Here is a 14,275-nt window from a genome sequence, read left to right as displayed (position 1 = left end):
CACCCGGGCTGCGGGGCTCCGCCCAGTTCACGCCCCCGCGCCGAGCGGGTTTAAATCCCACTGGTAAATAATCTACGGGCAGGCTGGGCCGGCAGTCGGCACGCAGGTGTCTGCCTCGGCCGCTGGAAGCCTCGCTTGCCGTTGTAGAGGAAGGGCCTGCAGCGGGGTCTTCGCTACTTGCTCAGTTCGCATGTTTCCGAGCTGTGGGCTTTAAAAAGAAGTTGAAGGTAAACGCCACCTGCCAGTGTACAGATGGAAGAGGGAATAGGACTTTGCTGTTTGTTTCCTTACCCCTTCGCCTTACAGAGGCACCTGGGAAGAGGGAAGAAGTCATTATTAGGAAACAAACAGACGTCTTTTCTTTTCTACAGTGTACTTCTTGCCTATGGTCACAGAAAAGATTTTGTGACTGGGACAGCTGAAGAAGTGCGTCAGTTTAGAGGTATTTCCAGAATGAGTGCTGTGAAACTTCGTGGTAGGAAAAAAAAAAATCACAGAAAGGAAACAGTATGAAACAGAAGGAAGACTTAGTTAATGGCTTGCTTCCAAGATCTGCGCTCTGTTTATTAGATGTCTCTCGAAGTTAGGACAAAGTTGATTTCATAACCTCCACTGTTTCCAGTTACTATTTGGTCAGGTATTGAGAGAAAGCGTTCAACTCTGGTTGTTTTTCTTGGGGGTAAGAGATGTAGGAATTGCCTAATTGTCCTTAAAAAGAACGAATTCGTAGAGGCCCCCGGTGGATCTATTTCCTTCCTGCTGATTTACAGAAGGAAGTGGTGACGAGAGAGTATTGCCTATTAACCTCCACCGCAAGAGGAAACTTCCTCCCTTCCCCCTGCATGCTGCTTTCATTTTTTTCTACCTAAGATGTAGACTACCAAAGTGTTCTTTCTTTTTTGAAAAAACCATAGATCTGAGTGGTGGTAGAGGGTTGACAATAGAGAAGCTTAGGTATTCACTGGAACACCCAAACTAATTCGCAGTGGAATTAAAAATGCAGCCGAAGACCCCCTCTCCCCCGTTTTCCATCACTGTTTCTTTTGACTAAGCTTTTCCAGGTAACACTATTATTTATTCAGCGCGTATACCAACTAGTGGAAACAGAAATATACTAACACTCCTGCAATCCTTTTCAGTTTGAGGGGAAAATAAATCAATCTACTTGTGTACTTTTGAGCCTGTACAGTCAACACTAGCAGAGTTGTGATGGAAATTAGTCCTTCAGCAAGTCTAATATCACAGTATAAGTTAGATCCAAAGAGACTTCTGTGTGCTTGCTGAGCAGACCAACTTTAGGCAAGTGTGACCAGATGAGTCCCTGCCACCACCTTTTGACCTTTTCTTTTGATAACAAAGGCCCCTGGGGGTTACTGTTACCTGAATAGTATTTGTCACTTCTACGTGTGTTCGTATAAGTACTCATTTCACAGGGAGGAAGAGTTAGGCTTAGAAAGAAAAAGGCAAACTTTGCGATGGTCAGCAGTGGTAGATCATTGGGTAGGTTTGCTGGTGATGAGAGAATCTCTAGAAGGACACATTAGTGTGACAATTTGCAGCCAGCACTCTGGGGTAAAGATCTAATAAAAACACCATGAAAAATAATATAAACAGAGCCACTCCAAAGTAGAGTCGGAGCTGCCATTTTAGGGGAACTGCCTTGCAATCTTCTTCCTCAAACCTAAGGAATGTTAAAACTGGGCAAAACAACCTTTAGACTGGGCCTAAGGCAGCACTGTATTCCAAACAACTGTTCTGTCTACTGGACTGAAGTTTAAAGACACTCTTTAGAATTAGAATCACTATGTAACTTATCTGCATCAACAGAAATTCCTTTCTTCTATTCAGATTATTGTAGTTAGAGAGGTGGGGAAGCTTTGGGGTTTCAGGGTTGTCACCTTGGCTGCCCTACGGAAAATAGACTATAATGGGATGAGAAAAGAGGCAGGTCCCATGGAGGAAAGTTCATTCCATGCAGATGGAGCCTAGTGAGCAAAGGACAAAACTCCTGAAGTCACCTTCCCCAAGAGCAGCCACTCAGTAAAGAATTGTTAGTTGGATTTGACTTCTCAGTGATAGGTAGCTTTATCACTTTTTCAGTGACCCACGTGTCATATCCCACTCACCTCCTCAGAGAAGGCACTCAATAAAAACAAGTCGCATTGAATGCCAGTTAGTGACTCTCACAGGATCTTGTCCAGGACAGTGGGGAGTAATAGAGAATTGAGATTCTGCCTGACCAGACAGAGGCACCGACTCTGCAGGTATGGTAGAGATCTCAAGATGGGTCACACTCTGTGGCAGGTATGGTAGTAGAGATCTGCATATTAGATGGCCGACTCCCTGGTAAGCGGTAGAGATCTCGGTTTAGATGGCTGACTCTACAGGTATGGTAGAGATCTCGGTTTAGATGGCCACCTCTAAGAATGTGTGAAAAAGGAACACAAGGGCAGAATTATGTGATTAGGCAATCTGGAGCTTTGCTTGTTCCCTGGGCTTGGCCCCAGGCTCATGGCGGCAGCAGATAAACTGAGTGAGTTTGCTGAAGACAGGTTCCTCCATGTCTCCCTCATACTGGGAAACTCCCAGACTTACCTGTGCCTGTTACCTACTCTAGGGTTTTGTCAAGACCTCAGGAGGTGAGAGGTAGGAGAACGGAAACATGACCCAGGTTGGGGTCCCGCCTGCCAGTTGCATGACCTTGGAGCTGTGTCTTCTCCACTCCCAGTCTCTGAAGTGGCGCTGTTGATAACTGTGAATCCTTAAATGAGACAGTGTCTATCAAGGACCTTGTAAACCCTAAAGGCGGAGTAGATGCCAGGCATTATTCACACACCTTGTAAGAGCCAGATGATGATTTTAATATGGGAAAGAAAGGATGACTGTGTAGTGGGCAAAACCTCTTACAAAATCACAGATCTTGTTTTTCACATTCCTGGATAAGAATACAAAAGCCCAGGGATATGAATCTTGCCTACTGGGAGAGGGAGAAGCTGGATTTAAATCCCAATCTGCCTGGCCCCAAGGCTACTTTCCGTTTTGTGTCATATGGCCTCCGGAATACGTGTTTGTTTATCCAGCCACTGGGCAGTCTGAGGACCAGGGGACTGGGATGTCTTCTGGATGTAGAGTGACCAACTTGTCTTGGTTTGCATAGGACTATCCTTTTAGTTTGAGCAATAAAAGCCCCATCTCCTAGCCAAACTGGGACAGCTGGCTGCCCCACGTGGATGACTTCCTGTCCTCTTTATTGCCTTTCCTGACCAAGAGTTTCATAGACTCAGAGCTGGGGTGTTGCCAGGGGTGGAGCTGAGAAGAGGGGAACAAGAGAGACAGGTGTTTTTGTCCAGACCTGACTCTCACAAGGGGCCTCCATTTCCAAACTAGGTTATATATACAGCAGCAGCTGCATAAACAAGGCCAGCCAATACAAGAGACAATAATCGTTAGAATCTGCTTTTGGCATTTGTTTTTCTTTTTTTAATCATTCTCTGCACAGGAGGTGAAGGCTGGGCCTGTCTCTCCTTTGAGTGGAACTGTCCTGCAGCTGCTCTCTCCACCCTCGTGGCTGGCCTGACTTGGGCTTTAAAACCCGCATAAAGAGTTTTGCACTTTGGCCGGATGACCCCTAGACCTTCGAGTTAAGGAAAGGAGTCCACAGGCTTCTGAGTGCCATCCTTTTCTTGGGCTTCTGTATTTTATTTGCTTTTCCCCTCAGATCACCAGAGCAGGCTCTCTCAAACAGGCTGGGCCGGAGCTAATCTTCCCGGTGGGTGGGGGTGAGAAGGACATGTCCTGAGAAGGGGTTTGAGGCTGTCACCCACCCTAGATCACCAGCCCTCCATGCATTAATCCTGTGGCTAAAGTGTAAGGAAGCTTTTAATCTTTTTCCGGAAGAGGGCTCACCAACGGGAAAACACTGAGGCCAGTCCTTCCCAGAGACGGGCTGTTTTAGGAGGCCCCTGCCATCATATTGTTGATGTTGAACCAGAGTTTGGTTTGTGCTCAGGAGTCTCAGTGTGTAGCTGGGCTCCTGCAGAAGCCTCATGAAAGATGCATCTCACCAGGTGGTTCCAGGGGAGAGACTGGCTTAAATTACAGCTCGACGAATCCAAATATTGGCATATCTGCAAATCCAAATGTAGGGATTTCAAGAAAAATAATCTAAATTCTGAGAATCTTATTTTGCACTTCTTGTGCGAGAAGGGGAGGATGAGCTATTCAGAGAGGAGACAAGGCTGTCAGTACCAAGAGGCTTCGGCAGAGCCGGACCAGCCTCCTTTTCTTTCCTTGGGCATTTTCATGCTCACATGAGGGAGGAAGGCAGCGCTCGTTCAGCACAGCTCTCTGCGGGACAGATTAGGGGGACCGGCCACCCTGTATTTGGGGCATAGGGCTCAACAAATCTGGTGGTTCAATTTCTGTCTGTTCTCCCCAAACCACTTCTAGGCCTGGGGCCGAGAGATTTGCTTGGAGCCCTCACCCACTAGTCAATTCACAACACAGCAGCCCCCAGCAATCCTGCAAGACTGCAAGCCAAGGCAGATCGCTCCCCTGCTCAAACCCTCCATGGCTCCCTAACTCCCTTGGAGAAGGCCAGGATCCCTAAAATAGCCCTCAAGGCCTTGGACCGCCTCTCTCACTACCTCTCTGAAACCCCCTCACTCACACTTCCAGACTCACTGGCTCCTTGCTGTTCCTCCCCCATAGGGGGCGTGCTTCTCTCCCAGGCACTAACATTCGCTGTTACTTCCACCGGGGACACTTTCCCGCCCCCCTCCTCCACAGGGGTGTCTTCATGGAGACTCAGATGCTAGCTTCTTGGTAAGCCTCCCCTGACAACCCTATTTAAAATTTTAAGTGTCCTTTCCTATCATCTTTCCTGCTCTATTTTTCTGTCACTCAACTAACTTATCACCTTTTAGTATTCTATATAATTTATTAATTTAGTTTTGTTCCTCATCTCTCCCAATTAGACTATAAACTCTGTGAAGTCAGGGTACCCTTGTTTTATTCGTCGAGGTATCCCCAGCACCCAGAACGGTGCTCAATACATGCGAGTCTCAATAAATTACAGTTATATGAAAAAATAGAAGGGCTTTTTATGGATCATCTCTATTCATCTTCGCGATAGCTTTAATGATGTAGGATTAACTCTCGATTTAAAGATGGGAAAATTAATTATAAGATTCACTAAATTACTGTGGCGTGCCAGGTACGGTACAAGGCAGTTGAGTTTCAGAGGGGTTAAGAAGGTGGGTCCAGGTAACATAGCTAAGTTCACCCAGAAATTATCGCTCTGCATCGTCCCACGTGGTAGCCACTCCCCTCCTGTGGCTGTTGAACACCCGAAATGTAGCTCCTCTGACCTGAATGTGTTGTCAATGGAAAGTGCACACCAGTTTCCAAGATTTAGTAAAATACAGGAAATACATTACTTTTTCATGTTGATTACATGGTGAAATTGCAACATTTTAGATCTATTCAGTTAAACAAAATATATTATTAAAGTTAATATTACCTGTTTGCTTTTACTTTTTTTAATGTGGCACTATAAAATTTTAAGTTACGCGTGTGGTTTGCACTTGGCTCTTCTAGCTATTTTTGTTACACCTTGTATCTCTATTTTCAATTATATTATCTCTTGGACTCTTGAGGGCAAGAGCACAGTGATTATCTTTCCTGAAAGGATAAGAGCAATAATATGCAGAATGCATGAACAAATCTCAAAGATAGTAACCTACCTGTTATATACTGATTGTTTTTGTCCTCGTAAAAATTTACATGTTGAAGCACTGCCCCCAGATGTGATGGTATTTAGAGGCAGGGCCTTTGGGACACAGTTAGATTTAGATGAAGTCAAAAGGGAGACGTACCCATGATGGGTGTAGTGTTCTTATAAGAGGAAGAGACACCTGAACTTCTTTTCTCTGCCTTGTGAGAACACTGTGACAAGGTGGCCAAGAACCAGGAAGAAGGCTCTTACCAGAACCCGACCATTCTGGTGCCCTGATCTTGGACTTGCAGCCTCCAGGACTGTGAGAAAATTAATTTCTGTTGTGTAAGCCACCCAGTCTGTGGAATTTTGTTATGGCAGCCACAGTCACCCAAGACAATACCTAAAGACTAAATGTCTCTCTCCAAAGGACAGTAAATCTCCATGAAAAGCAAATGGAAGGTAGAGGAGGCCTCCAGGGCTGGTGTGTCTTCAGTACCTCAGTCAAGCTGACAGCTCCCTGCACACACTTGAGAGCTGGATCTGTGAAGAAGGAATTCCCAGTGTAATGGAAGTGGATGAGGCTGACTGTCACAGAGCCAGGACACTCACCATTAACATTATCGAGCATATTCTTCCTTCTCGTCCCTGCCAACTGAGCAGTCTTTTGAGAGGCATTTGGCTGCCCAGGTAGACACGCTTATAAAGAAGACAAATTGACCTGGTGGTTACATTTTTGTCAATAAGTAAGCTAGAGAGCTAATTTTATTCATCTGACTCTGTGGGCTGGGTCTGTCAGCTTTCAGTGGGTTGACAGAGTTGGGTTTTTGAGACTTCAAGCTTGAGGATCACACCTCAGATGACAGAGAATTCATGAATTGGTAATAAACACAAATAAGATTGTAGCAGCTAACATTTATTGAGTGCTTACTGTATCCAACACCATTCTAAGAGCTTTATATGTATTCGCTCATCAAATCCTCACTGATGAGGTAAGCATTATTATTATTATCCTCATTTTACAGATGAGAAAGCAGAAGAATAGCAAGTTTAAACATCTTACCCACGGCCACACAGCTAGTGCCCCGCAAAGAGTCAGATACAAGGCAGTGGCAGAGAGTGGTGGTGACCTCCGGCCACCCACCTGGCTCAGACAGTAACCAATATGGCTGAATTCCTTTGTCTTCACACCCCACATTCTCCTTGGTCCCAACTGAGGATGATGAATATGTCACCTGTCACCTTTGCATTCATTCATGAGTCTGACTCTTCACCATCCTTCTAGCCTCATCCCCAGACAGTTTCCCAATTGCCCACTGTGTTCCAGCCACAGGGGTTCTTGCTTCCCTGTCCACACCCAGCCTGCGATTGCCTCAGGTCTTGACCTAACTGTTCCCTGGGCCTGGAATGTTCTTCATCCCACTCTTCACAAAGCTAAATCTTTTGCGTTTTTAATGCCTTCAATTAAGTCCTTAGGGATTTGCTAACTAGGGCCTAAAATCCAATCCTTGCCCTGTTACACACCTCACACTTCCTCGGCCTGTTTGTTTCCTCCATAACACTTATTACAATTGATAGTAATTGTATTTGCTTATTTACTTATCATTGTCTGTCTCTCCAGAAGCCTCGCCTTTGATGTGTCACTGTGGCTCCCCCATTGTTCAGTGTAGCGTCCTGCACACAGTAGATGCTTAACAAATATGTACTGAGTAAATGAATCCTTCTTTGCATTAGCCCAATATTCTCATTCTGTATGGGCCAAGAGAAACATTTCTTCAAAGAGTGATTCTGAGTTTCAAGTACGTGCTCAGGTTTGCAAAACTAAGATGTTAAGTGGAGCCAGGAGGAAGCTGCTAAAGTAAAATGGATCACAGAGAAGAAATAGGGAAAAAAAGAAGAGGAAAACAAGGGCCTGTTAAGAACAAATATCAGGAAATGGTTTTGCTAATGTACATGGCATGGGGGCTCGATTTCCAGTTTGTCCAATGAGTTATCTGGCTGGACCTCAGGAGTGAAAGGTGGGATGGCATTCTCACTTCACACGGTGAGGATTTACTTTCAGTCTAGCCCTGCCCTGGGCCCTGTAGCCAGGCTGAATGTCCAGTGCTGTACACAGCAGTCTGCCGCTGTGCCTGGCAATCTGGTTCTGGGAATCCTTATTGAACTGTTACTTTATGCCATCCATCATTCTCACCTGTTGTCCAAAGGGCCTAAAATCCAATCCTTGCCCTGTGGTTACTCAGGCCCCATCACACCAACTAGCTTCTACTGAATAACTTAGTAGACGTTCAGTAAGCGTTTTTGAAGTGATGGATTAATGAGTGTTAGAATTAGGCCTTTGTCTTAAGAGTCCTAAGAGCAGTTGGGGATGCCAGACAAGGGATATTTAGTGAATGAGCCAAAGTATAAGTATATAAGCTGTGTTTACCTAACTGTGCAAATTGAAGGGGCTATAACCACTCTGCGCATAGCTATTACAAGAGAAGAAATAAAACATTTTTGCTCTATCTCTCTTCATTGGTTGGGGCCCTCAAATTAGACTGAGAAAAGACAAGATTAACAAGAGAAGAGAAAAGCAAATGGAAGTTTACTAACGTGTATCCTGCATATACACACAGGAACACTTTGTAATGAGTAGATCAAAGAGGTGGTTAGAACGCGGGCTTGTCTAGCATCTTAGCAAAGAACGATAATTTTGTAGAGAAGTGACAAGACAAAGTAAAAGGACTTTGAGCTAGTGATCGCAAATTGCGGGAAGACAAATATGTGGAGAAACTAATGGTAGATAAGGGCTGGTTAGATAAGGTTTGTTTGAGTTGACCATTTTTCAGAGCCATCTTGTTTCCAATGATAAGGTTATTATTCCCTTCCTGGAATAGGAAGTGAGGAAGGGGACACCTTAACAAGGGGACTTTATGTTTTGTTTTCAGGTCTGTAGGGAAAGGGCAGAGAGCTTTTCTTGTATCTGTTTCTTCTCAATTGCCTTCAACTCACAATAATCCTTGTGCCAAAATGCATATTTTGGGCTAGCAGGTTATGCTACGTTTTACTATAAACCAGCAAAAAGATGAAATCTGGTCTCTGAGACAGCAGAGGGATTTATTCTATTACTATTCGTAATCATTACCTGGTTCACCTTCCCCACAGCTTCACCTGGCAGGTTCTATTATCATCCTAATAGCCATGTTAGAGCCGGGGAAAGTGAAATGTCAGAAGTGACTTGTCCCTATCCCAGGGCTTCCAAGTCAACCAACCAAGAGGATATGGGCCTGGGCAGATCTGAATCTAAACCCCACTGGACATGGCACCTTGGCCCTCCGACCATTATTTGTCACACTAATGTCACCAGTAACAGGAAGGAGCACCTTGGTAGGCAAAATGCAGCCATTAACTATTTCTTTTTCCTCTTCCTCCTCCTCTAAGCAGGGCATACTTCACCTAGAGCAGCTAGCCCAAGGGTTTCGGTCTTGTTTCTTAGAATTTAGTACACCCACACTGGTTTCAGAAACAGACTGACAGAAGATGGCCCCACTGGGAAAAGGAAGCTGAACCTCCTAGATAAGGATAGCCCAGGGAGAGGAGGGAAGAAACAACCTCAAGATCCTGACTAATTTGAAGGAATGAATGTATTACCATGGGAGGGTCTGAGTCATTAGATCTTTGGGGACATGCCAACTGAGATAAATCAATTGGATTTCAGTGTGCTATATCAAATCACTACATTCTTGCAGGCACTTAAACAGACGCCAACCTGAGCATAAGGAAATCTGCCATTTGGGCAGGGTCAAAAAAAAATTCCCATTGCCACCAGGCAAAACCCTCACCTACTGATTTACGAAGTCCTGCCCAATTGTCAGGGACTAGATCAACACTTACTAATACTGTTTTCCATTGTCCACAAGCCCCAGAGGCTCCTGCCTCCTGACTCATTATGTAAATAATTACAGGCAGAATCTAATAGTCATTTAACTGGTGGAACACTGTGCCTTGAAGGTCTCCAGTTAACTGGATTTCTGCTTAACTGAAAGTTAAATAAAACCTGCCTTGTTTCATCCCCCATTATTGAAAATCTTTCTAAACTCTGTTAGTTCACTCACCTGCCTAAGTTTCTGAAGCAGAATGAAAATAATAACATTTTCGCTTGATGATCAGACATCTTGCAGTGCCTTGGGGCACTATTCAGCCTAGCGGTTTAAATTAAAATTTCACTGTTGGTGTAGACTTTTGTAAGAAATTAAGCTCCAAGTTGAAGAAGAAATTAATTGAATTTGATTGAAAGGAGTACAGTACCCTGACTTCCCAGTGCCTAGACGAGTGTCAGGAGCATTATCTTAAATATTTTTTTGTCTATAATCATGCTAGCCTGAGCAAGCCCGATCCCGACTGATCTGGGAAGCTAAGCAAGGTCGGACCTGGCTAGTACTTGGATAGGAGACCACCCAGGAAGACCAGGTGCTGTAGGCATAAAAAATAAAAAAATAGAGATTGTAAACTGACAAGGTCCTTGCAATCTGTGAGATCAACCAAGAGTTACCTCACCTAAAAAAAAAAAAAGAAAGAAAATTTTCTTTCCAGTGCTGATAAAGTCAATAATGCCTGATATAAATTTATGTTTTGCAGATTTTTTTCTAATAATAATTGTATCTGCTCTTTATTGATCTCTAGGGATTGCTCCAGGTCTTGTGATAAGCCATTTGCATGCTTTATGTCATTTTGTCTCAAGTTATCACACAGTAGGTGAGTTTTATTTTACAAATGAGGAAAAAGAGCCTCAGAGAGGTTGAGTGACTGGCAGAGGTTCTAAAACTAGGAAGAGACAAACCAGAACTCAGATTACTTGAGGGGTTTAATGGATGGCAGTCTCCATCTGCAGGTGAATAGATATGTAGGAACTCCCCTAAGACTGGAAGGAAAATGGAACCTCTAGGAAATGGGAATTGAGGTGGATGGGGACACACACACACACCCATAGTCCTAGCCTCCCCATCTGTTAGGAAGCCAGTACAGTGTAGAAGTTTAGATAAGTGATTCTCAAATGATCTGTAGGGAAGGACTAGACTGTTTGTTTTGTTTATAATTTCCAACTTTTGATGGACTGAAAGTTTTGTAAAATAACATAGAGATATATTACTAGGAGAATGAAATGAAAATTAAAAAATAATAATAATGAAGTACAAGCTCCTTTTTATTATTGTTATTAGATTTAGCAGATATAAAATAACTGTCAAATAGTTATAAAATTTCTAGTGGCTCACTCCCAATTTCTGTTCTTCTTTCTCTGTGGACAGATAAACCATTGGTGGATCAACAGAAGCGCTCATATCCCACTTTGAGGCCCCAGGGCACTGACTCTTGCTTCTCCAAGTGTGGCCTTTGAACTGGAAGCGTGGGCCGTACCTGGGAGCTGAGCTTGTTGGAAATGCAGCATCTCAAGAAATCTCAGGTCCCACCTCCAACCTGCTGGATCAGAATCTGCATTTTAACCAGGTCATCAAGGGATTCTTGTGTGCGTTAATGCTTAAGAAGCACAGATTTAGGCATAGGTTCTGAAGTCTGACCACTTCTTTTAATCAAGCTCTATCTCTCATATCTGTGTGATGATGGGCAAATCACTTAACCTCTCTGTGCTTCGATTCCCTAGCCTTAACAGTAAACCCCTTTCCAGGCTATTGTGAGCACTGCTGAGGCAATACACCTGGAGGGTTAGAGCACTCGATGAAGCCCAGCCTCAATGGAGCCTAGCAGGCTAGGTAAGGGCTCCCTAGCTATTGTTGTTATTGCTAATGCTTTTTTTTTTTTTTTTTTAATTCCCTAGGCCATCCTTGCTGTCTTTGAGGCTTAGGCATCCAGGCCCAGGATGTTTCCTTTGAGGGTTAAATGATCTGTTAGCTGTATGGAGGGTTTCCCTTTCCTCTGCCTGCTCCATGTTATTTAAACGGCTTCTGAGGCCATTTAAGCCCCACTGGGACAGGTGCCTCATTCACTCAGGATCATCCATTCCCACTGATCATCCCAAGTGGGATGAGTCTGCAAGAGGCCCTCCAAACTAGTATGTTCTGGCTTCCTAGCCTATCCAAGATGGGTCTCACCGTGGCTTGGTGGTTCCTGCTGGCTGACTGAGCTACCGTGACTCAGCTGGGACAGAGGACATACACCGGGGTGGTGGGGTTTCTGTGGCAGCAGTGACTCCGGCTGCTCTTTTTCTTTTCCTCTGTTATCTCTACAGATGAAAACCAGTGAGTCCTTTAGTGAGACTGATGATTCTGTGAGCTTGAAGCCAGGAGAAGGCAGCAAAGAAAAGTGAACAGTCAGCCAAGTAGAGTTTGCTGGAGATTTACGCAGAAACCTACCCGCAGACACAGGGCTGCTGGATTTATAACAAGGACGGGATAATTTGTTCTTTCTTGTGTGCTCAGATAAGGGTAAACAAATTTCATGCTGTGATGTAAGCCCCTATCTGCAGAAGTCAGGAAAGATTTTCTGCCCTATTGCCAAATTGCGTGCTCGACAAATTATCCTCAGGCTTATTTCTTGGTGACTTCCATCTAGAGGTCATGTGGGGCCCAGTGGTAAAGGTAGAAGGGCGTGCCTGGGTGCAGGGGAGGGAGACTCAGCATTCCTGTGCCTCTGGAAGCGTAGACATAAAGTGGCAGCAGCACTGGTGATACTATTTAGAACATTCCAGAGAGACGCTGGGGTGGCTTTGAGTAACCGTGTGATCCTTGGGCATGCATGATTGAGGAAATATGCCAGGAAACGCGTGTTCCCATTTCAGCCCACACTTGGCCTTGGTCCACACCCACCCTAGACCTGACTCTGACCTTATATTGTCAACAGCCGGTAGATAAGGGTTCTGTGTTCCCAGAGTTTCTCATTATACCTCCGCGGAAGGAAGTCCTCACTGAGCTGCAGGAACTGGCTCTCTCCACCACACCTTCCTCTTCTAGAGGACAAAGGCAATATTTGATCATCTTTACGTCCCTTATGCACACACTACTCTATAAGTTCTAATGATGTTTACAGAAATAAGAAAGCAAGCCAGAGCTCTGAGGGTGAGCCTCTTTAAGAAATACAGGAATGCAACTTTAAAGTTGGAAATTTATCACTATTCTACAATATACACTATTTGGTTTTCTGTGTATGTTTTGTTATAATTCTAATTATTCTATATGTTATTCTTATGACCCCACATTCCAGATATTGAAACTGAGTTTTCAGAAGCAAGAAAACACGGCTTTCCTGCAATGAAGCCAGGTTCAAACTTATGACACTTAGATAGCCAACTCCACTTTGCCTAAGCTGATGCTAGAGACCTGATTCCAGGCTGTATGCTGTCCATGTTCTAAGCATAGGCCTGGGTCTCATTATTTCCCATCTGTAAAACAGGGGGAAGATAGACTAAGACCCCATAGTCTTTTTGTCAGTGGCTGTTAGCAGTGCAGAAGGAGGAGGTGTGCAGCTGGGAAGACTGCACTTTGAGGCTTGGGCGATGTCACATGTGAGTCCCCAATAGATTACGATGCTGCTGTACGGGCTTGGGCGTGAGAAAAGTGAACAGGGAGGCCATCACCAGCACAATGCCTTCCAGAGACAATTCAACCCAAGGCCCAAAGTCCAGTCTCGGGCTGTGAGTAACCAGATTGGCGTGATAGAAAATGCTGATCTCGAAAGATGCGTGTGGTCATGTTTGTGTGCAGAGGAAGGCAGACACGCATGCACATGTGTGCACACCTGGAGACAGTCATCAAGAGAGTGTCTGTGTGTAGCCAGAGACACAAGAGGCACAGAATAAGATTCTTTTATATTGCAGATAATATTATCAGAACTCTCGGGCTTCCCTTACGTAGGACTTTGCAGATTACTAAGGTCTTTTACTAGTCAGTTTCCCTCTGTCTCATGCTTCCCATATTCCTGGTGCAGACAATGCATATAATATATTACATTTTTTTGGAAAACAGATTATATATATATATGTAAGTGTATATATATATATATATATACACACATATATATACACACACATATATATATTAAATATCTATCTATATCTATATATTCTTGCTTTTTTCTCAAAAATTTTCCACATATAGACTATTTTTGGAAGTTTTTCCAAAAAGCTGGTAAGTATGGTTGCCTCTGAATAGGGACCTAAGTGTCAGGGGTAGGAAAGAAAATAACTTTGTATAACATCTTCTTTCATAATATTTGCATCTTTTAATCATGGATATAGATTCCTCTCTCACAATAACCTGGAGAAGAAAACGATGATCAAGTATCTGTCTTACACTTGGTTTCTGAATTGGTTTCTCTGAGCATATGATCATCTCCCAATGTGAATAATTCTTGGAGTATTTATGACGTGGTTAGAGGCTGTTTCTGGTTAGTGGAAAGACATGGACGGTGAAGGATATCTGGAGCTGGGGAGGATGGAAATGCTCTAGATAGGAGAGAAACTCCTTCTGCCTCAGCCAAGAACGGCCACATCAAACACCGGGCTAGTGATAGGTGTCAGTAATTCCCATAAATCAGTTAAGAAATAGGCTGGGCTCTTCACCATGA

General features: G+C 44.1%; 1 long non-coding RNA gene across 1 annotated transcript; it reads left to right on the top strand.

Annotated features, from left to right (window-relative positions):
* The first annotated feature begins 26 nt into the window (after positions 1–26).
* LOC120595712 (uncharacterized) lies at positions 27–11,419 on the top strand. The gene is made up of 3 exons (XR_005651006.1): positions 27–227; positions 307–442; positions 11,005–11,419. It is a non-coding gene; the product is annotated as an uncharacterized LOC120595712 (long non-coding RNA).
* The last annotated feature ends 2,856 nt before the right edge of the window (positions 11,420–14,275 follow it).

This window comes from Pteropus medius, unplaced genomic scaffold, assembly GCF_902729225.1.
Source record: "Pteropus medius unplaced genomic scaffold, Ma_sr-lr_union100, whole genome shotgun sequence".
NCBI classification, from domain to species: Eukaryota; Metazoa; Chordata; class Mammalia; order Chiroptera; family Pteropodidae; genus Pteropus; species Pteropus medius.
Note: the sequence above shows the minus strand (reverse complement) of the source record. Positions and strands in the feature narration are given on the sequence as shown.